Here is a 23,275-nt window from a genome sequence, read left to right on the forward strand (position 1 = left end):
CACAGGGTTTGTGGCCCGCCAGCCTCACCAAGGGAAAGCAAGGAGCTCTCTGAGCCCGGCTGCAGGCAGCCCCGGGGGGTGGAAGCCAACGGTGGCGCCCATGGGGGGCTGGCCCTCCGGCCGGGTGTAGGGGCTGCAATGCCCGATCCCTCAGGCTGCACTGTGGCCCTGACCACAACTTTGCCCGCTCTGGCCCCGTTGCTTTCATCCCAGCCTTGCGTTACCAGGTCACAGCAGAGTACATTTAATTCCCAGACACACAGAGGTGAGGTGGAGCCCAGAGCACTCCGGTACCTGTGCACTTGCTCCTGCCCCCAGCCACATGCCCGCAGGCACCTCTCCAGTGGGTGCTGCTTGCTGAGTGCCACCGGTGAATCCTTGCCACAGCGACACAGGAGGTGTGTCCTCCATTGTACAAGTGGGGAACCTGAGGCCAGACTGAGAGCCAGCAGGGGCTGAGGCTCGTCACCATGCTCGCACCCTTCCTCCAGAGTCCTTGCATGCAGCAGCTCCCAGACCAGGAAGAGTTCCCTCCACAGGGCCACCTCACATCAAACGGCGAGTCATGTGGCACTGGCCATTGGTCTGAGGTCTGAGCTAGGATCTCATGCTCCTGGGTGGCTATAATGATCCGGGACAGCAGGCTGACCAACCTGCTGACGATTGTGACCCCATTTTCCTGTAGGATCAAAGTCCCCTCCTGAGGGCAGTTGGGGACAGTCATTCTGGGGCACAAATGCACATAGGAGGGAACAGGGAGCTGGTATTGCCATGTGGAGGATTCTGGCGCCAGGATCCTCTCCAGCTGCCAGCTCGGATGTTTCTGGCTGCTCTGGGCTGGCACCTGGGCCTCCCACCTGCCCACAGGTTTGGGCGTTGAGAGCCCCCCCGCTCTGGGCCACAGGCAGGATACGTGCGCTCCCAGTCAGTACCTGGGCCAGCACCCTCCTCGTGGGCCACCCAGCCTGTGGGACGGCTCCGGGCGTTGGCTGGGGCGGGGCGGGGTGGGCCAGGGCTGAGGGGGCTCAGGACAGGCGGAGACTGGGGCTAAGCGGCAGGCGGGTCCGCCCAGCAGGATGCGGCTCACTCCTCAGGCTGGAGACAGGGGGTTTGGTGAGGCACATTTATCAGGATGTGGGCAGGTGCAGGACAGTGTGCGGGACAGTGTGCGGGACAGTGCGTCTCCCAGGAGGGCAGGTATGAGCCATTTCCACCCAGGGCCCAAAGGGTGAGAGAGGGAGGGCTCATGACAGTTGGTGAGGGGTCAGTGGGGAGGGCAGCCAGCCCTGGGGGCCGACCTCTGGGGGGGAAGCCAGAGACCATGTGGGAAGAGCTTGGTCACACACTGTCCTCCTCTCATGCTCTCCACCAGCCAGTTCCGGGGGGCCCAGCAGGGGTGCAGACAGGATAGGCCATTTGAGCCCCACTGATCTGAGCTCCCTCAGGCTTTCTGGAGATGGAGAGTAGGCATGGTCTGCTCTCGAGGCTAAACAGATCTGTCACCCCCTCACCGCACCCCCGGGCTGGCTTCTGCTTGCATCGCCCTCCTCAGACACGCCACTCATAGGATATGGCCTTCTTCGAGCTCAGGCAGCCCACCACGCTCCTCCAGGGATGGCACCGCTGCGGGGCTGCCTCACCCCCACCCTCACCCCCACCCTGGGGACCAGCGCTCACAGTCAGCATGTCAGGCATGAGAAGGCTCTCCCAGCTGCGTGACCTTGGCCCAGCCCCTTGGCCTCTCTGGGCTCAGTGCAGCCTGTAGACAAGCCAGATGCTGATGATTCCTGGGCTAGGTCAGCTGGTCACTGTTTCTCCTTTGTCCACCTCTCCTATCCCTTGAGAGGGCCAGTCGGGGCCCTCACGGGCAGGGTGGAATTTTCACTCAAACCTCCACGTTTAGGGGATCCCTGGGTGGCTCAGCGGTTTAGCGCCTGCCTTCGGCCCAGGGCGCGATCCTGGAGTCCCGGGATCGAGTCCTGGCCTGGAGCCTGCTTCTCCCTCCACCTGTGTCTCTGCCTCTCTCTCTCTCTCTGTGTCTATCATGAATAAATTAATTAATTAATTAAAAAAAAACCCTCCACGTTTAACTAAGGGGACCCTTCTGCTGTGGCTGGTCCTGGGCTGATAGGGACACAGCTCAACCTCCTTAGAAAGCCGCTGCTTGCGCGGGCTCCTGTCCTGGAGAGACAGGCTTGTGGTGGCTTTGCTTGGGCAGCCCAGAGGGGTACCCACAGGCATGCAGTAGCCCCAGGGCCTTCCCGGGGAGGTGTGGGGAAGCAAGAGAATGGTCTCTGTTGCATACATTCTGGACCCCTCCAGGGCAGTGCAAGGAGAGACCTGGAAGGAAGCTCAAAGTTCCTGCGGCAAACCTTCGCCTGCCACCCAGGCGCTGCTCCAATGTGACCCTTCCCCAGCCCTCTGAGTGGGTGGCAGGGAATGTGGTCCTAGTGCCAGGGAGCTGGGGGGCGCCGGCCTGCCATCTGCCCACACCGCAGAGGGTGGCTGCCTGCCCGAGGCCTGCGACGACTCTGTGCCAGGCGTGCTGAGTGCATCGTTCCATTCTGTCCTGTGGTGTAGACACCGCCACCACTACCCATTTTACAGACGGGAAAACAGAGGTGGACCCACCCACCTCTTAGAAGCCCATCTGAGGGCCACCTCTGCCCACAGCCACTGCTTCCCCTACAAGCCTCTCATCATCCCCGATCTCACGGCTTCAGAGGGCGTCTTGGTCTTGTGTCATCAGCCTTACACCCCCCCCCCCCAGGAGTCCTTCTGCCCAACTTTGGTGCATATTAAGCCATAATTCATCAGCTTCCTCATCTCTTATTTATTAAAGCCACACACAGCAGCAACTGGAACCATTACAGGGAAGGCTGACCCCTGGCTGCATCCTGAGGAATCCCACCGGTCTGCTCATCTCCAAATGCCTCCGACCTCTGCACTGAACAGGGGCCTCCTCCCACAGGACAGAGCCCCGGATCCTGGAATGCTAGATGTGTCCTTCAGGCCATGTGCACCTTCCACCTCCAAGAGGCTGCTGAGGACCGTGGATGAAGCATATCCATTGCACAGCGGTGGCTCTCGCCGCACCGCCTTTCCCTTCTCCCCAGCCCCCTTGCTGCTGACCTGGAGCCCCTGTGACAGGCCCCAGGATGACAGCCTGAGCCTGGAGAGGGGAGGAGACGCAGGCTGAGTGGGACATGCATTGCTGGCACCTGGTCCCCAAGGTTAGATCTGCCCCTTCTCCAGGCTTCCAAAGAGAGGCATGAGACCCCAGGGCTCCCTGGTGGTCACCGAGGGGGGAGCTCAGAGTCTTCTAGTAGGTGCAGTAGGTTGGTGGTCTCTCAGCTAGGGATGAGTAAGATACTTCTGGTCCCTCAGGGCCCAAAATCTGGTACAGGGGCAGAGCTCTGGAAGGTGGGGTCCCCAGGCTGTGCCCAAGGCGTCAGCGCTTGATTCTTGCCCCTCCTCCACCCCTGCAAGGAATGTGCATCCTTCTAGAGCCACCCACCCAGCAGTGACAGCTAAATTGGGATGCGCTGTTCACACTAGGAGCCCAGAGGGCAGTCAAAACCGGGTCGGGGAGGCACCTGGTGAGGGGACCTGGGAGCACCCAATGGGCTAGGGAAGGCAGGAGTAGGCATGGCCACAGCTGCTGGAGTGGACGTGAGTGGAGGGCAGGGCAGAAATCACAGGCCCATTCTGGGGCCACAGTGAGGGGTCTTCCACTGGGCTCCGACTCAGTGTCCAGTCTTGCTCTACCTACGGCTCCCTGGGCCCCTGAGCCCCTCCTCTGGGCTGCCATGACCACAGGGATGCAAATGTGCTCCATTTCCCAGAGGGAGAGGTTGAGGGCAGAGAAGGGCCAGCCCCCCACCCTGCTTGGAGCTCAGAGCTCCCACCCAAAGGACACTGTGGAGGACCCCTTCGCCTTCTTCCCTTCAGTGCCTTCATCTGCTCTCTTGCTCAGTCATTTTAGTCATTGAGCAAACATGCCGGGAGGCCAATCCCAGATACCCTCATAGCTCAGCTAGATTCCTATTCCTCCCACTGTATCTCACCATATCCAGTGAGGGAAACTGAGCCCCAGGGGGCACAGCTTTGTCCTGGATCACTCAGCTAGTAAGCTCAAAATAAAGGGTATATCTATGCTGCTTGGTCACCCAGAAGCCCACAGGGACTGATGCACCAATGGAGTAGGCAATTGGGACAGAGTGTCCCTGGCACCCCACATTCTGCTGGGTGACTCAGCTCAAGCTCTCCGGGCTTTGGCCCCCATCAAGTGGCTCTGCACCTCAAGAGCCACAGGACAGAGAGTTGTTCTGGGTAAGGATAGCAGAGCTTTCACCCCATGCCCTGGCCTATTCTGGACTGAGCTTTTCCCTGACCTCTGCCCAGGATCACAGGCAAGGAGAAGGGCGGTGGCTAAGACATGGTCTTGAGGTGAGACAGAGTTCTCTCTGGCTGGTCTTGGAGACTGGGGCCCCGGGCTGGGACTCCCTGTGCACAGGACCCAAGTTTTCTCATCTGTTCAATGGGCTGTCACCCAGTGCCTTGCACGGGAGTTGAAGGGCACGATTTTGGTGCCTGGTGTGAGGAGGGGCTCTGAGACAGTGGCAGCAGGCGGGCCTCTGAGAGTGGGGTATTTTTAGCCAGGATTCCTGCTGACGGTCCAGGCTGGCCGAGGTTTGTTGCCAGCCACAGAGGCGCTTCTCCCAGCCTGCATCAGGACATCTGGGGTCTGCCCACCTCAGCCTGGCCCCTCTCCTCAGTACCCTTGCCTTACCAGCCCACCCAAGTGGCTGGTTTCTCCAGGTAAAGCTCTCTCGGGTCAGCCACCGTGGAAGCTGGGCCTGGGCTCCAGGGGTGCCACCGGGCAAGGGAGGCCTGGGCGCAGAATCATGGGCAGCCCATATCCTGGGTGCGAGTCTCTCAGCCACCACTCTTGGGCAGCCTGGGGGGTCAGGTTTCTTGAAGGTTCCAATCAGCTCCCAGGCCCCAGGCCCCAGGCTTTGGGCTGAGCACGCACAAGGTCTACTGGCTGCTGCCTTCCGCCTGCCCGTAGGCAGTTTCTGGAATGCGCGCCCGGCACAGTGACCACAGCCGCCTTCCCAGGGCCTGGATCCTCTGCCTGACATCCCTGCCCAGTGCTGCTCTGGCCACTGGGCCAGGCTCGCTCTGCTCAGGGGCATGTGATAGAACGACCCACATTTGGGCCCAAAGAACCCCATGGCTGCCTCCCTTTCCGCAGGCAAGTGAGGACACCCAGATGGTAGGTCCTCTCCCTCCTCCAGTCCCTGGAGACACTGTCCTTCCAAGGCCGGGGCCAGGCCCCAGCCCAGCACCCTGGACAGCACTGCGCCTGCGCACTCCTTGGGGGTGGGGGCGGGGGCGGGGGGGGGGTGGGGGGCGCCCAGGGCACCTAGAAGAACCCAACCCCGCCCCGGCGCTGCGTCTTCTCTGGCCCTGCTGAAGTTCTAACTGCTTGTTCTCTGAATAAATCGAGAGGCCCTGCCAAAGCAATTCTGAAGTTCACATGAAAGAATATGTGAGCAAAGAAACCCAGGAAAAAATTTTAAAAATAAGCTAACCGAGGTAGACCAGCCATGTGGGATCCTAAAATATGTTCTAGAACCACAATAATTAACACAGCCCATGGACAGTCAGATGACGGGAAGGAAAATCCAGCAAAAGACTCCAGTGCAAGTAGGAGAAGCGAGCAGGTGAAGTCCAGGAGGGATAAATGGATTTTTCAATAAGTAATTCAAAATATGGAATAAATATACGGTCTTGGGACAACTAAACAGACATTTGGAGGAAACGTTTGGATACCTACCTCACTCCTTGACACCAAAATAAGTTCCAAATGGATCAAAGCTTTAAAAAGGAAAGACGAAACTGTAAAACTACTAGGAAGGATAAAAAAAAAATCTGTAATTTTGAATCATTCTAAGAATTACACAAAACCTAGAAGCCATAAAACAAAGGGTGGATATATTCACTCTCATGAAAATAAAAGGCAGATGCATGGTGGGGGGCACAGAGTAAAAAGATAAATAAGAAACCAGGAATATAGGTGACTCATTTCACAGAGGGCCGCTGCTTGTTATAACGCAAGTAATTCTTACAAAGAATAGACCTAAGAAAAAGACCTACAACCCAAGAGAAAAATGGACCAAGACCTGAAGTGAACCCATAAAAACAGGTTCAACTTCGCTTGAAATGAGAAAGATGTACATTTAAATTACAGTGAAATGCAGCTCCCCCAGCCCCCCACCCCCCATGAGGCAGCAGAGCTCATCAAGGTAGGGGACTCGCTTTGGTGAGAGAGGAGGCACCTGCAGTTACTGGGGGGGGGGGGGAGAGACAACTGCATGTGTGTCTGGGGGTGAGGGCAGGGGGCATCCCCAGGTATGGCTGTGGGGAGTGAGGGAGGGGACATCTGTAGGTAGGGCTTGGGGAGTGATGAGGGGGACACCCACATGTATTGCTTGGGGGGGGAGGGGATACCTGAAGATAGTCTGAGGGTGTCAAGTGGCTGGAGATGGGGAGGGAGGGAGACGATTCTTCGTGCCCCTTTTTATTCCACATTACAGGCTGGGAGATCCAAAATAGGAAATAAAGCATTATTTTAAAATAAAGCAAATGACACCTTCTCATCCAGCCTGCCACCACAGACAAGGCGGCAGGTGGGGGCTCGCCGGGCTGTCCCACCTGTGTGGAGCTGCAGAAGAGCACCTGTAAGCACCTGCTCCCCCTTTGTCTTCATTTGGCACCCTGCTGGCCGAGGCCTGCTTTCTTTAGTCTCTCCTCTTGCATCTGGGGAGCCGTGCCAGATGCAAGCGGGACTGCCCTGGCGGGCTCCCAGCCCTCCGTGCCCCTCCTCATTGTGTCTAGTCAGCTTCACCCATGTCACATTATCAGCCCCAGCCGTCCCCACGTGTCACAGGTGGCCAGCAAATCCCAGGCTTCCCACACGCTGGAACTCCCAGCCTCAGTTTGCCTGATGGCAAAATGGGGTGAGATCTACTGCACAGGAGGGAGAATTAACAGGAACAGGGAGGACAAGAGGAGTGGAATGTAGGGGGAACAGCACCCCTGAGAGGGATCCCAGGACAGGTCAAGGATCCCTGAGTTTTCAGGGCCTACCTAGGGACAATGGTCTGGGAGGTGCAGAGAGCCGGTCAGTTGGGAGAAGGGAAAAGTGATCCAGGAGGGCTGCCTGGAGGAGCCAGATTGCTGCTTCCTAGGTGCTGAGTCAGGGTGGCCAAGGCTGAGTGCCCTTTGTGCAGGGACTCACCTGCCTACCTCTGCCTGCCCGGACCTCATCTACTCATGTCCGAGGAGGGGATGCCTGACAAGCTGGTGCTCTGGGCAGTCCTCGGGCTGAGCTTCAGGGACCAGACTGATTTGAGAGCAGCTCTCAGTGAAGCAGAGCATGTGGCTCTCCCCTGCCCCATAACTCACCAGCTTGTCTTGTCCTGGCAGAGCTTTCTGGGGAAAAGGTCACCTTTTCAGTGGAGGCGGAGCTGGAGGTGGGAGGATGGCAGCACCAGTTGTGGGGAGTAAGAACCGGGGAGGCATGTCCATGAGTGACTCCACTTGCCAGGTCAGGAAACCACAGGCTGTGTGCTCCCTCCTCCCCCCAGGCCCCAGGACAGGGACACCCTGTCTGGGGGGCCCAGACTTCTGGGAGCAGGGGGTCCGGCCACCAAAAGCATCTGGCCACAACTGAAATCAGGAGGAAGGCTCGGCTACATGCCTGAGCAGGGGTGTGGATGAGGCAGCAGCCTGGGCCCATGTCACAGATGAAGAAACTGAGGCCCAGGAAGGTCTCGCTGGGAGCAAGGAGTGGGGAAGAGCAAGAAGCCAGATGTGTGGTGGGTCCCTTTGTCTCCTCTGCCCAGGCCTGCCTCCTGAGGAAGCCCCCGAGATGCCTGAGCCCGGGCCCTCACGGTGCTGGGGGACGCAGCCGCTGGAGGCTCAGCCAGCCAACCACTCTTCTATGTTCCTTTGTGCTTGGGGGGTTTCAGTGACTAAAAATCAGATCCTGGTGCAGAAAAAGGACATCAGGTAAGAGCTAAGGAAATAGGAATAAAGTGTGGGCTTTGGCTGATAATCATATATGAACATGGGTCCATCAGCTGCAGATCCTAACGTGAGATGTGAACTGGGTGTGTGATATATGGGAACTCCCGTACGATCGTCTCGATTTTTCTATAAATATAAAGCCGTTCTAAAATAAAAAGTTTATAAAAAAAAATAAAAAGATAGGTCTGTTAGCAAAAATCTGGGATATACAGAATTGAGCACTGGGATCACACTCCCTCCAGTGGTGACCCAGACTCTGGCTCAGGCGGTTTGCATGTGCCCAGTTTTCACCCTCTGGGGCCTAGTCCCACAGCACCCTCCTCTGTTCCCCTCACTGACACCTGCCCCGCCCGGAACATGCTCTGGATTTCTCTTCCTGGCAGTGGAGGCCCCTGGGTACAATCCATCCATCCATCCATCCATCCATCCATTGCACACTGCTGGATGTGGGGCTGAGTTCTGAGTTAGTATTTTAGTCTGGCTCTTACTCTGCAGAGGGTATCTCTGTACCTAGGACCCTGCCCAGGCCCCTTTTCCGGTGGGCTGAGGTCAGCCCCTCCTCTGTGAGTGACCCCATGTGCAGATGGCAGAAGGAGGGGGTGGCCCCATCTGAGCTCCCAGGAGGTGGGGGCAGTGGGCTCAGACCCAGCGGGGCTCTCCCCTGCGAGGCTGTGTGGTGTCTCACAGCCTGTCCGGCCTCCTTCCATTTCTTCTATGGAAAGTAGCATGTGTAGGGGGACCCCCAGGCCTGAGGGTCAGACAGGCTGGCTTCAAAACTCCACACTAGAGCCTTACCCGTTCCTGGCTGGGTGACCTTGGCAGAACAGGCGCCATTTAGCTCTCTTGAAGCATTAGGGGAGGAGGCTCATGGTGCCCAGCCAACTGTGCCTACCCAAGGAGGGGCCAGGAGGGGTTCTGCTCATTGGGCCCAGGAGCCCCCATTAGCCCTGGTGATATGTGTGAGCTCATATATGGGGGCGCCTGAGCAATCAGGGCTGGGCCTGGGGAAGGGCCCAGCTCTCTTAGTGATCTGCTCTGTTCCAGGCCTGAGGAAAGACCATGCTGGAGAGGCCCCTAGAGTCAGGCCGAGCCTCCTCCCTTCCAGGCACATCCTGGGGCCCAGGTCAGGCCCACCGGAGGCTCATGCGGTGTCTCAGTTTGTCAGGGCTCCTATAACAAGATACCACCAGCTGGGTGGTTTATAAACAGCATAAAGTTATTGATCCCAGTTCTGGAGGCTGGAGTCTCCAGTCAGGTGCTAGCACTGTCGGGTGAGGGCCCTCTTCTGGGTCATAGGCTTCTTGTGTCCTCAGAGGGCAGAAGGCACAAGAGCCCTCTCTGGAGTTTCTTTTATAAGGTCACTAATCCCAACTATGGGGGCTCCACCCTCTGCTTAAGCACCCCCAGGGGCCCCACCTCCTGGTACCATCGTCTTTCGGGTTAAGATTTCGACATATGTCGACGCCTGGGTGGCTCAGCAGTTTAGCACCTGCCTTCGACCCAGGGCGTGATCCTGGAGTCCCGGGATCGAGTCCCACATTGGGCTCCCTTCATGGAGCCTGCTTCTCCCTCTGCCTCTCTCTCTCTCTCTCTCTCTCTCTCAATGTGTCTCTCATGAATAAATAAATAAAATCTTTTTTAAAAAAGATCTCAACATATGAATCTGGAGGGTACACATCCAGGCTGCAGCAGAGCCTGATGGGCAGGGGCTCCAAGCATCAGTCAGCCCAGCTGACTCAGCCTCAGGTCGCGAAGTGGGGCCACTGACACGTTCTTTCTCTTTATGAAGCCTGGAGGCCTCAGCTGGGGCACGCCTGCCCTGAGGCACATGTGTCCACTCAAACGCCGATGTTTGGACCCGAGACACTAGCAGGCAGTGCTTGGAGGCTGCTGTGGTCCTCTGTCTGCTAGGATTGGGCTCAGTGGTGTCATTGGACACCTTGAGCTTGCGTTTTGGACACTGGTCATGAGGGAACTCTGTACTGACAGTGGACATCTGACTATCCCCAGTTCCTTCCAGAAGTGAGAACTTGCTCCCAGGAGGTTAAGGTAAACCATGGAGGGTCACCTGGCTGCTGTGCTGGGACAGCACCCAGCAAAGCTGCCCGGCTTCTGCTGTCTCCTGTCACAAACCTGCACAATCAGGTTTGTTGGTGTCCACACCCTTTGTCAAGGAAGGTGGGTGCAAAGCCCAAGCCCGGGGGAGCTAGCCCAGGGTGCAGCCAGCTCTCCTGCTTTTCTCTGACTTCCTTCTCTCCATCTGTGAACTCCCAGGGAAGGGCCAGCTTGGTCTGGTCTGCCTGGGGATGGGGGCAAGGGGAAGGTCTGTGACTGGCCACCGTCGCCAGAGTTCCAGGATTGGAGCAAAGGGCCAGAGTCTCCCCAAATAAATGGGGCATCCTGTTCCTGGCCCCGCACATCTGTGGGTATTTGTTAAAGGCTAGATGGCCACTTCCATCTGCAGGAGAGGAAACTGAGGCTTGAAGTGGTCCCAGACGTGCCTGAATGCTGCACCGAGTGGCACTGAATCCCGAATGGCCGCCTCTCTGTCTGCCACACCAGAGTGGGTGGGAGGGAGTGGCTGCAACCAGCAAATTCTGCTGTAGATTTTTCTAGTTGCAGGAGTCAGAGGAGATGATTAAAGGTGGATTGAGGGGAGATAAAAAGTGTGAGTGATGCACAAGACGAGGAGAAAGTGAGAGAGCCTCAAAGACCCTGCTGTGCTCTCGATGGGGTGACTCAGAGACAGGCTTCACACAGGGAACGTGGAGGCGCGGAGGGGCGGCCTTGGTCCTGGATCAGGGGCCCCATGGGGCTAGCCCCCCTGCTGGCCCCAGGCCTGTGCTGGGGGCAGGGAGGGAGGGCCAGCCTCTCCCCAGGCCTGTGTCCCACAGCCTTGGGGACTCTTCAGGAGTCCAGGCAGACAGATGGTAAATTGGGCTGGGGGTGGGGGTGGCGGGGTGCATCCAGATCCCACGCCGCCGTCCCCTCCTTGCGCCAAGCACGAGGCCGAGCCGCAGAGAGACGGAGGGGAGCAAGGTCTCACCAGGGCTCAGCATGCTTCAGGGGCCCCATTACGGCCAACTTTGAACAAGGTGCCTGTAAGAGCACAGCGGTTCTGGGGGGGCCGGTCACCACGGTCGCCACGGCACTAGAGCGAGAGGTGGCGGGGCCTGGACGGTCAGGGCCGCGCCTCTAGGCGGCAAGAGGGCAGCAGCCTGTGCACCAGCCCAGCTCCCTCGCCCCACCCGCCCCAGAGGAGGGGAGCCTTGAAGTGCCAGGCCTTTGAATCGCTGTCTCCATGGCAACGCGTGGGCACAAAGGGCTGGGCCAACAAGCAGGCAGCGGCTGCGCAAAGCGGGAGGAGGAAGGGAATCTTTTATTTATGGGGAGGGAGCGTCGGGGAGCCGGGCTGCGCCCACACCCGTAGCCAGGCCAAGATCTTGAGGCTGTGCTTTCGGCCCCATAGCCAGGCCCCTGTCCCGACGCCCTCCTGGCACCGAGATGCCCGGCCTGGTAGGAGAGGATGGAAGGTGGATGGAGGGCAGAGCCGGGGCAAGAGCCAGCGTGCGCCCAACCTGAGAAATGACCCCAGAGGGTCCCCCGGGGGCCATGGCAGCCCCGTTCTCCACTGCACCCCGGTCTCCTTAGGGCACACGTGCCAGGGCGGGTGCAGGCAGTGAGGAGGTACAACACAATGGGGTGCTGCAGAAACAGAACTTGGGGTGGGGCCAGGGGCTGCCTTACTAGGTCCTGAAGAAGGGTGTCTCAGAAGAGGAGATCAGAAGGAGCCAGACAAGAGCAAAAGAACCAGTAGTGCAAGGGTCCTGCCTCAGGACAGCTGCGGGGGGATGAGGACCGGCAGGAAAGCCAGGGGCGAGAAGGGCAGATCCGCACCCCCCCCCCCCCCCCCCCGAGCCGTCCTTCCCCCACACCGGGCCGCAGGCTCCACGCCTCGGGCAGTAGAGGCCCTGGGCGCCGGGCGCCTTGGGTCTGACTACTTCGTGTGCACCTGCCACCCACTCCCGGTGTCGAGGTCCCAGCCCCACCTTCTCCACAGTTCTTCTGAGCCCCCCAAGTGCAGGAAACTGCGCATGGGGTGCCACGAGGGGGAATTCTGACCCCAGAGGCCCCGGGGCCGCAGTGCAGGAGCCACCACCGTGGAGCAGAGATTTTTACTTAAAAAAATATCGGAGCCAGATTGAAGACAGAGAGAGAAAGCGAGTGAGCAAGAGGGAGAGGGAGAGGGCGAGCGATGAGTGTCCGTGGTTGCTCCCCCATACCCACCCGCCACAGCCCCACCTCCTTTCCTTGTCGATGTCTAGACTGGGGCAGTATTTTGTGAAACTGGAGGAACCGCACTGGGAATTCAGAACCAACCGTACAGTGGCCAGCGCACGTTTTCTGGTTTGAGCCGAGCGAGGGAGGTAGCGGGGCGCCCACCCTCGTGGTCTTCAGAGTTGCCCGAGAAGCCAAATCCTGCGGCTTACGAGGGGCTTGTAGGAAAGGCTGCGCCCCTTCCAGCTGGGACCTGGCCTCAGGGCTCTTAGGAAGCTGCAAGGCCTTTGGGGAGCCCAGAGCGTGGCCCCGCGGGCCCCAGGGCTGGTTGGGGCACTCGGAGCTGGTTCCTCCTGTCACCTCTGCAGACAGCAGCTCCCACTCCCACCTCTGCCCTGAGCGAGGTGCCTCCCTTCCTGTGGGTCGGTGTGGTCTCTCATGCGCTGGACTTTGGGATCTGAACCATGAGGCTGGGAGGGAGAGCTCCAGGGGACCAGCCAGGATGGGGAGGGAGGGGACAAGCTAGCAGACAGGCCAGGGGACACGGGCTCGGCGAGCACACAGTGGGGGGAAGGTGGCCAAAGTGCGGTGGGCAGCCAACCCAGAGCCTGTTCTCCCCACGGGTGCTGTGTCTGGAAGAGCACCCCCGGCCCCTCCGTTCCAAAGATGGGACCCTCCCGCCCTGGGAGCCTGGAGGACGTTCCCCAAACCACACTGGCAGCAACTATCGTGTCTGAGCTCTAGCCACAGCCCACCGCCGCAGGGCTCCAGGCCAGACGAGCCCGACTCTGCTGGATGCTCAGAAAAAAAAAGAAAGGCTTGCGGCTACCAAGTGCTTGTCCCCAGTTCCCCTCCACCCTTCTCTGATCCCCACTGAGGGCCTCCCCTTGCCCAGCCTGCGATGTGCCTGGGACCCTGCCCATCCCCAGGTATGGTGGGAAGCGTCACTGCCACACCCTGGCTGGCTCTGTGTGGCCGGACTCTCCCTCGGACAGCCACAGGCCCCCACAGACCTCCTCTCCCTGTGGTGCTGCTCACGGCCGCCAGGGTGGCCGGTCCTGCCTTCTCCCCAGCCGCCTGAAGCCACCTGCCTGGAGACACTGTCAACTGCTGGGAGACTGTGGCCACCGCCCCGCACCTCGATGGGAGGAGGCACGAGGCTGCACCAGCTAGAGTCCTCGGCAGGGGCGAAGTGAGGGACCTGGTGAGGGCCACTGCTGGGGCCAGGGACGGGGTAAGAGGCCCAAGGCTGGCACCAGGGGCAGAGGGGACAGCAGGGTGACCTTCCGCCTGTCGGGAGCAGAGCCGGGTAGGAGGCCTCCGTTTGCGTGCAGAGCCTGTAGCAGTGGCTCTCCGCAGTTTTTTGTAAGTGGGAAGTTGTTTCTGTTACTCATCAAACCCTTTCATTACAAAATGCCCTTGTCCTTGAAAATATTGCGCTTTGGAAGGAGCCAGGGAAGCCGGGTTCGGTCCGTTCCCCGTGGAGAAGGCTTGAGCGGCCGCCGGGCCGAGCCCTCACTGTACGGGGCTCACGGAAGGCCCCGCGTCACCAGCATCAGGGGCCTGGGCTGGGCCCGAGCTGCCCCTCAGGGCTCACTTGCCAATTCGGGCTGCCGCTTGGTCTGCACACGTGTGCCGAGGGGCCCCACGCGGGTGCCCTGGGTGGGTAACCGCCCCACACCCTGGGAGGGGAGGCAGGCTTCGGAGTTCGTACCCATTCCTAGAGGGAGCGCACAGGTTTTGCCAGCTTCTCAAGCTCATCAGAGACCCAGCCAAGGCCACTGCTCTGGCCACCTGCCCTGCCACAGACCCGGCGTCACACGCAGGACACATCAGGCCTGGCCTGTCTTCCTGGTGCTCCCCATGTGGGATAGGGGGCTGCAGACGCCTGGTGTGGGTGCAGGAGGGTGGACAAAGCATGCTGTGGGGCTGCGGGCCCCTGAGGACGAGGTGTGGACCCAGGTGGGGCAGTGGGCAGGGCCAGGGGGCATGGAGGGGCAGCCTTCCCTGGGGGATGGAGCAGGATCGGGGGGCGGTAGGGGGTCCCTCCAGAGTCTGGGTTGAGGGCATTCTCCTCTTCTATGCAATGACTTCCAGATGGACATCCCTGTTGGTTGGCGCTGGGCCCTTGGGGGCCAAGGGGCACCTCTGGGGCTTGCTGTGGGCCAATGGGATTGTTTTTTGGGGTGGGCACCACCCGCCTGCCCCTCGCCTGCTTTCCCTGGAGGCGGAGGACCTTGCAAAGAGCTGCAGGGAGCCAATTATCCCCGAGGCAAGCCGGCTGCAGATAATTGGGAAGACAGGCTTTCAACGAGGCGGGCCCGCAGCACGGAGCGCAGGGGTGCGTCCTCCCCAACCGGGACTCGGGGACTCAGTGGCTGGCTGTGCCCACGGCTAATTGGGAGCCCTGGGGTACCGCTGTGGCCCTAGGGAGGTGGCATTTTCCTGGTGACTGAGGTGTGGCAGAGGAGATGCCTGGGGACCCTGGAACTGAAGTTGGTACCCCCACACCCCTTTCTACCTCCCAGAAGCCTCTGTTCTTTCTCAGAGAACCACAGCGGCCCTTGAACCAGAGCTCACCGTGGCCTAGAACAGCCTGTCATCTGTGGAGAGGATATTTGCATTTCATTCCGCAGACCGTGGGGCCACCAGCCACTCTCCTCCTAGGCCGCCTCACTCCTAACTGGGAAGCAGAAAGGGAAAAACCAAAACACGAGTTTCCTACTACAACAGGTGGAACCTTCATCCCCTGCCCCTGACGTGACTCCCCTGGATTGTCACAACACCCCCCTGCCCCCAAGAAGAGAGACCAGCATGGTGAACCCCAGCATGGGTAGGGCAACTACCTCTGACTGCAAACCCCCGGGGCTTCAGGCTGGGGGTGCAGGGCCTCGCTTCGCTCTACCTCCTAGGGGGCATGGCTCTCCCAGGGCAAATCCAGTCACTTCGGACTTGAGACGGGTGTCAGAGGTAAGTAATGAGTGACCAGCGCTCTGCAAAGACCTGGTCAGAGTAGGGGGGAGAGGGGGCATGGAGCCTGTTGGGTCTTTGGGACCAGTCCAGATGGAGGCAATAAGGGTAAAGATATTGCTGTTGGAGCTCACGTGGCACGCCGCAGAGGGAAGAAGCTTTGGCCGGGGGTGAAGTGAGGTGGAGGTGGATGGGGGTGATACACCCACAGTGAGCCTTTGGCTTCAAGGAACAGATAACTCACTGCAAACTGAGTGGGATGGTGAAAGGAACTTGCGGGTTTATGTAACTGGGAGGATTTGCAGCAGGGTAGGCTTCAGGTGATGCTTGATCAGGGCTCAGCTCTGCTCCTTGGGGTTCCCTCAGCAGTGTGGCTCTGCGGGCCCAACTTGCCATCTCAGTAGCTCACGGTCTGTTCATCTCAGCTAGCCATCCAGTAGCCACCTGGGCCCCACTGCCATCACCAACCTGGACCGTCACCATATCCCGGGCAGGACACAGTGACTGGGCTAGCCTGGGACCAGCCTAGGCTGATTCGGACCAGCCGCTGTGGCAGGGACAAGCCTGTTCTGATGAGCTGAGTCAGCCAGGCCCTCGTCCTCACAGCAGGAAAGGGTCAGTCCCAGTCATGTCCCAACTGCCGTAGGCAGGGTAGGAGAGGTGCTGATGTGGGGATGGGGCAGCCGAGGTTCAGTCTAAGCGCAGGAGGTGGCCCTGGATGGTTTCTCAGGCATCGGTGGGGCAGGAGGGCAGTTAGAAGCTTCTGTCCAGAACAGAGGCCAAGCAAGTGGGGTGAGGACAGAGGGGGAGGGGGTAGGAGAGGGGGCGATTGGAGGAGAATAGGGGCAGTATCTCTAGGGCCAGGAGTGCTGTGTAGTGTCTGGGGAGGACAGGGCCAGGGCATGTGCGAGAAGAGTCAGGTGTGGGGCCGACTGGGCCCAGGGCTGGGCCCTTCGAGCGGCCAGGCTAGGGATAGGACCATGGAGGCTGTCTTGCTCCGTGAAGTTGCTCCCCTGCCTGCGGAGCAGGACCCTGCCCCCGGCCCACCTGCCAAGCAGAGGTCTCTGTGCTTCCAGAAGTTACCTTCTCCAGGAGGTGTGGTGCAGTGGCGACATCGGTGTGCTGTAGGGGCCCTGGGGTGTGTTCATCATGAGCACAACCTGGAACACTCTAGAGCCTCACCCCAGCCTCTGGGGGCTCAGGAGTGCAGGAGGGAGACCCTGAGGGAGGCTCCAGGTTTGGCCAGGACAGTGTCCAGGAGGGTGATGTGTGCGTGTGTGTGTGTGTGTGTGTGTGTGTGTGTGTGTGTGAGACGGGGAGGGATGCCAGGGGCCCTGTGTTGGGGCCCGCAGAAGGGCCTAAAGGGCAGGCACTCCTCAGGCTAGCAGCTCTTCGGGGCGGGGAGAGGGAAGGGTGAGCCTTGACATCCCCTGCAGCCACGGGTCAGGGTCTCAGGGTCCTGGAGGAGGGACAAGGTCCCAGGGGCGGGGGCAGGGGCGGGCTCCATCAGGGAGGCTCGGTAGCCCTCTGCTGCCCTCTGCTGGCCAGCTCTGTCGCCGTGGGCCCGCATCCTGGGATCCCAGACCAGGGCCTGGCGGTGCGGGTGCGGGTGTAGGGTCCCACCCATGAGGTCTGAGGGGCTGGGAGCCCGTGCTAAGCTCTGCACCCAGCCCCCCCCGCAGAGCTCCTGCTGGATTCTCTCTGGCGGACAGCAGGGGTCAGCCTGGCACGTGGCCTCCGAAGAGGGGCAGCAGCAGGAGGGCCTCTTTGGGGCCACAGCCCAGGTGGTGGGGGCGATGACAGGAAACATCACCTCGTGTGCCCTGCACTACTGCTCCCCATTCTTGGCCCTCGAGCTGGGGTGTCTAAGGGAGGCTAAGGTCAGGGCCTTCTACCTTCTGCCCCCAATTTGCACCCTGGACTGGGGCCCAGCCCCTCCAGCCCCCTCCTACCGCAGGGGTCACCAGCCAGACCCACTGTGCGAAGCGCAGGATATGGGGGGGGGGAGTGTACCTGTATGGTGGCCCTCCCTCTACATGCCCGGGGCTCTACGTATGACACAAGGAGTCCTGTCAATCTTAATGGTGGCTGGCTCATGGTTTTAAAAGGCCTGCAGGCTGTTCCAGATGTGCAGTGGCTTCGATGCTGACGCCCGTGCCCAGATCTAGTGCACACTCAGTAAGTGGAAGCTGCTGTCCCAAGGTAGCCGCCACTGTTGTCCACCTGTGTCTGTGGGGCGTGCTGGCTCTCGGCAGCAGGGGCTGAGCTGAGGCTGGGAGCACGGTGCTGGGCTCATGATGGGCTCCGGGTGAAAGCTCCGTGACTCAGAACCCATTTGTTGAGAAGCTCTTGGTGCCTCAGGACCCCCCCCTCCCAACCTCCCTTGGCGCCCCCAAGGCTCCTGCTCTTCTAGGACATCACCCTGCACTTTGAGAGGTGGTGTGCCATAGGTCCCCCATTGCCACTGCTCCCGACCCCATCCACCCTTGTTGGGTGCAGACCACTTCTCCAGGAGGCTGCAGAGGAGGGCACCGCTGAAAGGGTCTCTCAAGTCTCCTGGGGCCTCTGCACCCACCAAGCTACCATGAGCTGGCACAGGGTCGTCTGGTCTCTTGAGAACTCACCCTGAGGCAGCCCTCCCATATGGCTCGTCCTGGACAGCAGACAGGCCCCCGTGAGGACAAGGATGCCGTGAAAGCTCCAGGAGCACAGGAGCTGGGACTCAGGAAGGGCGGGAAGTCCCAGAAAAGAAGGTGTGCGTGCACACACGAACTCATGCATGGTAGGGGGCGAGCATGCTGAGTGGGCACATGAGCGGGTGTGCATGGATCTATCCGTGCGTGCACACATGCGTGTCACACCTGCAAAGAAAAGAGCCTGGCGAGAGCTATACCTGAATTTCAGCTCTGGCTTCCCAGCCCGGGTCCTGGGATCTCAGATGACGCTGTGGTGTTCACCGCCTTTCCGTGTATTTATCAAGACGTCTACAAAGAGCTACCTGCCGGCTCTATAATCAGAAAGGAAATGAGCTTTTCCAAAACATCAGGCGGTGTTCAAAGCAAGCCAAGGCCTCTGAGAGTCTGAGAGTGAGGCCTGGGTGACCCAGAGCCAGGTTCCTGGAAACTGGGATGGAGATTCAGGCAGAAGCGGGGTGGCACAGAGGGTGGGGGGACCCCGCAGGGCTCTGACTTCCAACCCCGAGTTCGTGTGTTTCATTTCTCTACCAGCTACCCCAGCACCTCTGGGCTGCCAGTCCCTGCCAGGGCTGCTCCTGGCTGACCTCCTATGGCCCCGAGGTGGGACTTCCCACCGTGCCTCACAGCCCCACTCTGCCAAAGGCATCCCCCCCCCGCCCCTGGGGCTTCCTTGGGGTGGGACCGTCACCCCCCAGGCTCAGCCTCTCAAGAGGACACAGGACCCCCGTGTCCGTGGTTTCCTACTTCCCCTCGGCCTCACCAGCTGGCAGCCTCTGGGCTGGCAGGGGACACAATCCCCCCCCCCCCCGCCCCGGCCCTGCTGCCTCCCCCCACCCCATGTGTGTTTAAACATTAATCAGAGGAGGGGGAGGCCCACCTGCACTGCTTTCTGTGATAACAGAGTCTAACACGGCCTTGGTGCTGGTTGCAGCCCCTTTAGGAGAGTGGCGGGATGCACAGGTGGACGTCAGCCGTGTGCTCTGCCCAGGCCAAGGAGGCCAAGGAGGCCAAGGTCAGCATCATCCCCCCGCACCTGGAGGCACAGTGTGTACCAACATCAAAGCGTGGCCGGAGTGAAAATCAATGTTGGGCTGAGACTCCCAAGCCTTCAGAGGCCGGGTGCAGGGGCGGAGCCGGGAGGGAGGGGGATGGGGAGGGGCGGGGGGAGGGGGCTCTAGACCAGCTGGCTCCACGTGCCCTGAGAAGCTTTCCACCTACCCTGGCACCTGCGGAAGGGCAGCCAGGGAACAGCCTGGAGGGGGGCCAGGCTCCTGGGCCACATGGAGCAGAAGTGCTGACCGTGCACTGGGGCGTTTCCCAGACAGGAGCCAGAGGCCCTGAACAGCGCCCATGGACACCCTGGACGGTGCCAGCCCATCACTAGGTAAGTTCCGGAGAGCCTGGGTTGAAGGGCACCGGCTAGGGGTCAGCCTGGTGCCTCACGTCTCCATCCTGTCCAAATGATCACACATTAAAAACCAAAGCCGCAGGGTTATTTTATGGTGTTATTACTTTTGTAAAACATGTTATTCTTTTTTAAAAAGCAATCAGGGGGCAGCCCCAGTGGCGCAGAGGTTTAGCGCCGCCTGCAGCCCGGAGCGTGATCCTGGAGACCCAAGATCGAGTCCCACATCCTGCATGGAGCCTGCTTCTCCCTCTGCCTGTGTCTCAGCCTCTCTTTCACTCTCCCTGAATAAATAAATAAATAAATCTTTAAAAATAAAAAATAAATAAAAAATAAAAAGCAATCAGGGCAGCCCCGGTGGCACAGCGGTTTAGCGCCGCCTGCAGTCCAGGGCATGATCCTGGAGACCCGGGATCAAGTCCCACATCAGGCTCCCTGCATGGAGCCTGCTTCTCCCTCTGCCTGTGTCTCTGCCTCTCTCTCTGTCTATGAGTGGATAAATAAAATCTTAAAAAAAAAAAAGCAATCAATACAAACATTATCATAGAAAACAGGGTCATCCCTAGCCTTGCCTGCCTTTGTTCGTGGGTTCTTGCCCCCTTCCCCCTGCCCTTGTGGGCACACGACTTCACCTCCAAGGGGGTTCCCTTCCTTGTGTATCAGTGATTCACACCCACGTGGCTAACACTTAAACAGAGGCTCACGTTATCATCATGAGGATGCCCACGGTACTCCCAGTCCGTCAGCCCCAGTGGTGACATTTAAGGATGTCCTGAACCATCTTTATCAGGGGGTACAGGGAGAGATCACAGTCCAAGACCCCCACCGCCCCCTGGAACCAGTGGGCCAGACCAGCTCTGCCCCTGCCTCTGAGTGACCCTCAGACCCAGAAGATCTGGGCTGAAATGCCTCCCGTGCAGCCCAAGGAGGCATGAGGCCCCTGGGAGGCACTCAGCCATGCTGGGTGCAGCTCCTTTCCATCCCTGCTCTAGCCGGGGGGCCCACATCAGTGACTTTGGTGAAAGTTCTGATGTGTCTACTGGGGAGAGGCAGAGTAGGGAGCCCCCAACCTCTCCCTATGCCTGAAGCACCATGAGCGGCTGTGGTTTGGGAGCCGGGACCAGCGATGACTGCTGGGGGTGGGTTCACCCTGCCTGGCTGGAGGGAATTGAAGGCATGGGGTCCCACGGCATAGGGTCAGAAATCAGAAGCAGAGACTGTGAGCCACCCCCAGGGCACTCTGCTGGCTAGAGGGGCAGCTCAAGTTGAGTTTGGCTGATGGAGGAGGGGCACCAGCTTCTCCATCTCTGAGTTTCACTGTGACCCCCTGAGGCCCCAGCTCTTCCTCACCAAGCCTGAGTCCTCCTTGTCATAATTCAGCTGTCACTTCCTCTGGGAAGCCCTCCAGTCCCTGCATGGGTACCCAAGAAACACAGCCAGGCCTGAGGCCCTTGCTGCCAGCCAGTTTGGCACACACAGCCAGACTGAGCCCTGGGGACACTGGACAAGCATATCCCCTGTACACCAGGGCCACCTGCCTTGGGAGTACAGGGGGCAGGAGGACAGGGGGCAGGAGGGTCTACTTATACAAGGCAGCTGGCTGGACGAGGGCCATTTCCACTAGTGTCCAAAGCTATGAAAGGCTGGTCACAAGTGTCTAGTACTTGAACCAGAAGCCACTGCTTTGTCTTTTCTATGGCTGTTATTTAAGCACTTAAAATGTATATATATAATATATGTATTTTATCACAAAAGTCACATTTGCTTGTTGGGATAAAAAAGCTCAAAGTAGACAGAGTTGGGCAGCCCTGGTGATGCAGTGGTTTAGTGCTGCCTGCAGCCCGGGGTGCAACCCTGGAGTCCCAGGATCGAGTCCCATGTCGGGCTCCCTGCATGGAGCCTGCTTCTCCCTCTGCCTGTGTCTTTCTCTCTGTGTGTGTCTTTCATGAATAAATAAATAAATAAATAAATAAATAAATAAATAAATAAAATCTAAAAAATATTTAAAAAAATAGACTGAGTCGTGTAAAGTCACAAGTGGCTGTTTCTGCCCTCCCATGCTCTACCCAGGAGACCCTACGGGGCCTGCGGCATGTGCTGAGGCCATCAGAGCAGCTTGTCGCAGGCGTCTTCCTGTGTCCTGCTCCATAGCTCTGGGGAGAGGCCTGAATCCCCTGGTGAGTCCCCTGGACTCTGCTCTCTGGGGACGTCCCCACTCAGGCTGGGGTCACCATCACCAGGCTGGAGCAGAGAGGGTGTGGCTGGCCCAGCATCACCAAACATCCTGGCTCCTGGTCAACCCTGCAGGCCCCAGGTGCATGTCTGTGACATCCTGCCCAGATCTGAGGTCTCTCTCTCTGCGTGGGGCCCCTCAGAAAGGGCTGTGGGGAGGCCAAAGTCAAGCTTCTCGGGATGGCTTTGTCTCCAAGACTTGGCCCAGCACCTGTCAGCCCTGCAAAGGTCTGTGTCCTTGGTGACCTACCAGCACCCCTCAGTCCACCAGCCACCATACAGAAAAGCTGTGGGGGCACCACCACATCTGTACCCTCAGGACTATCCTTCCATGCGGGGGCCCCCAGTCTGTGGCCTGCTCATCTTCAAGCCCTGCCTTGACCTCTCCAAGACAGCAGCCAGCCTTCTCCTGAGCTCCGCCCAGCTTCTGGGGGACTCTGTCTCCTGAGGCCTCCCTGTACCTCTCGGGCACCCCACACAGGTGGCAAAGGCACAGCTTTGCTTCATCAGGTGCTTGGTGGGTGCCAGGCCTGCACTAAACCCCTCTGGGGCCGGTTGAACCTTGGCAATGACCCCATGGGATGGGTATTGTTACCCTTCTCGCTTCTCCATAGAAGTCCCAGACTCTCTCTGGTCCTACACGGCTGTCTGCGGCCTGGCTCTGCCTTCCACTTGCTCCTGGTACAGGGCCGTGCCCAGGACATGATGGGAAGGAGAGTGGCCACTGGCATAATTGTGTTATCCCAGTCTTCACTGGCACCCACCCTCTTGATCCTATTAAAGGCATCTTGGGATCCCTGGGTGGCGCAGCGGTTTGGTGCCTGCCTTTGGCCCAGGGCGCGATCCTGGAGACCCGGGATCGAATCCCACGTCGGGCTCCCGGTGCATGGAGCCTGGTTCTCCCTCTGCCTGTGTCTCTGCCTCTCTCTCTCTCTCTCTATGATGACTATCATAAATAAATAAAATTAAAAAAAAAAAAGGCATCTTGAGCCCCGAGCGCCCCATCCTCTTCACCGTATGGAAGTCCAATTCACTCACCACGAAGACGCACACGTTTAGCCAGCTTAACCCTGTCGTCTTTCCTTCCTTACTGTTGCCAGGGGCTGAAGGTCCCTCCAACCTGTGCCTGTGCTGGGCTCCCGCGTTTCTGCTTCCCCAAGCCACCCCCGGCCAGGGATCTGGTGGGAGGAGGCGGGCTCTGTGGACCTAGCGCACACCTGACAGGTGGAAAAGGTGGAAGAAGGCTCTGGGGACAGCCACCACAGCTTCCAGTCCAGCTGTGGGCCCTAGGGCATGTGGCCCCTGCTCTGTGAACCTCGGTTCGCCCCGCATAAAACGGGGCAGTCACTGTAGCTCCTGTAGGGGAAGGTGGTGATTGCCACACTCAGCATACGGAGTGCACCCTGATTTTAGGAGGAACCTGGTGGGGAGAGGGGTCTGAGCGCCTTTTCTCTCACATGAGTGGAACGTGACCATACAGAGTGGCTGGTGTGGCACAGTGTGACTGTCCCCACGTAAACATGGTACAAAGGATCTAGTGGACAATCTTACCTTCAGGAAACACAATCATGTTTTACCAGCTCTGAAAACAATGAAT

The 23,275-nt window shown here is 59.3% G+C and overlaps 2 long non-coding RNA genes across 3 annotated transcripts; one reads left to right on the forward strand and one right to left on the reverse strand.

Annotated features, from left to right (window-relative positions):
* Positions 1-11,440: 11,440 nt before the first annotated feature.
* On the forward strand, positions 11,441-19,937 carry LOC144299265 (uncharacterized). The gene is made up of 6 exons (XR_013365976.1): positions 11,441-13,579; positions 14,924-15,345; positions 17,454-17,523; positions 18,973-19,053; positions 19,363-19,425; positions 19,586-19,937. It is a non-coding gene; the product is annotated as an uncharacterized LOC144299265 (long non-coding RNA).
* On the reverse strand, positions 17,435-22,820 carry LOC144299264 (uncharacterized). Of its 2 annotated transcripts, XR_013365975.1 has the most exons (4): positions 22,717-22,820; positions 18,919-19,074; positions 18,239-18,352; positions 17,435-17,617 (listed from the first exon to the last, which is right to left on the reverse strand). It is a non-coding gene; the product is annotated as an uncharacterized LOC144299264 (long non-coding RNA). The 2 variants fall into 2 exon arrangements; XR_013365973.1 differs by having other exon boundaries at positions 17,435-18,352.
* Between the last annotated feature and the right edge of the window lie 455 nt (positions 22,821-23,275).

Source organism: Canis aureus, chromosome 27, assembly GCF_053574225.1.
Source record: "Canis aureus isolate CA01 chromosome 27, VMU_Caureus_v.1.0, whole genome shotgun sequence".
NCBI classification, from domain to species: Eukaryota; Metazoa; Chordata; class Mammalia; order Carnivora; family Canidae; genus Canis; species Canis aureus.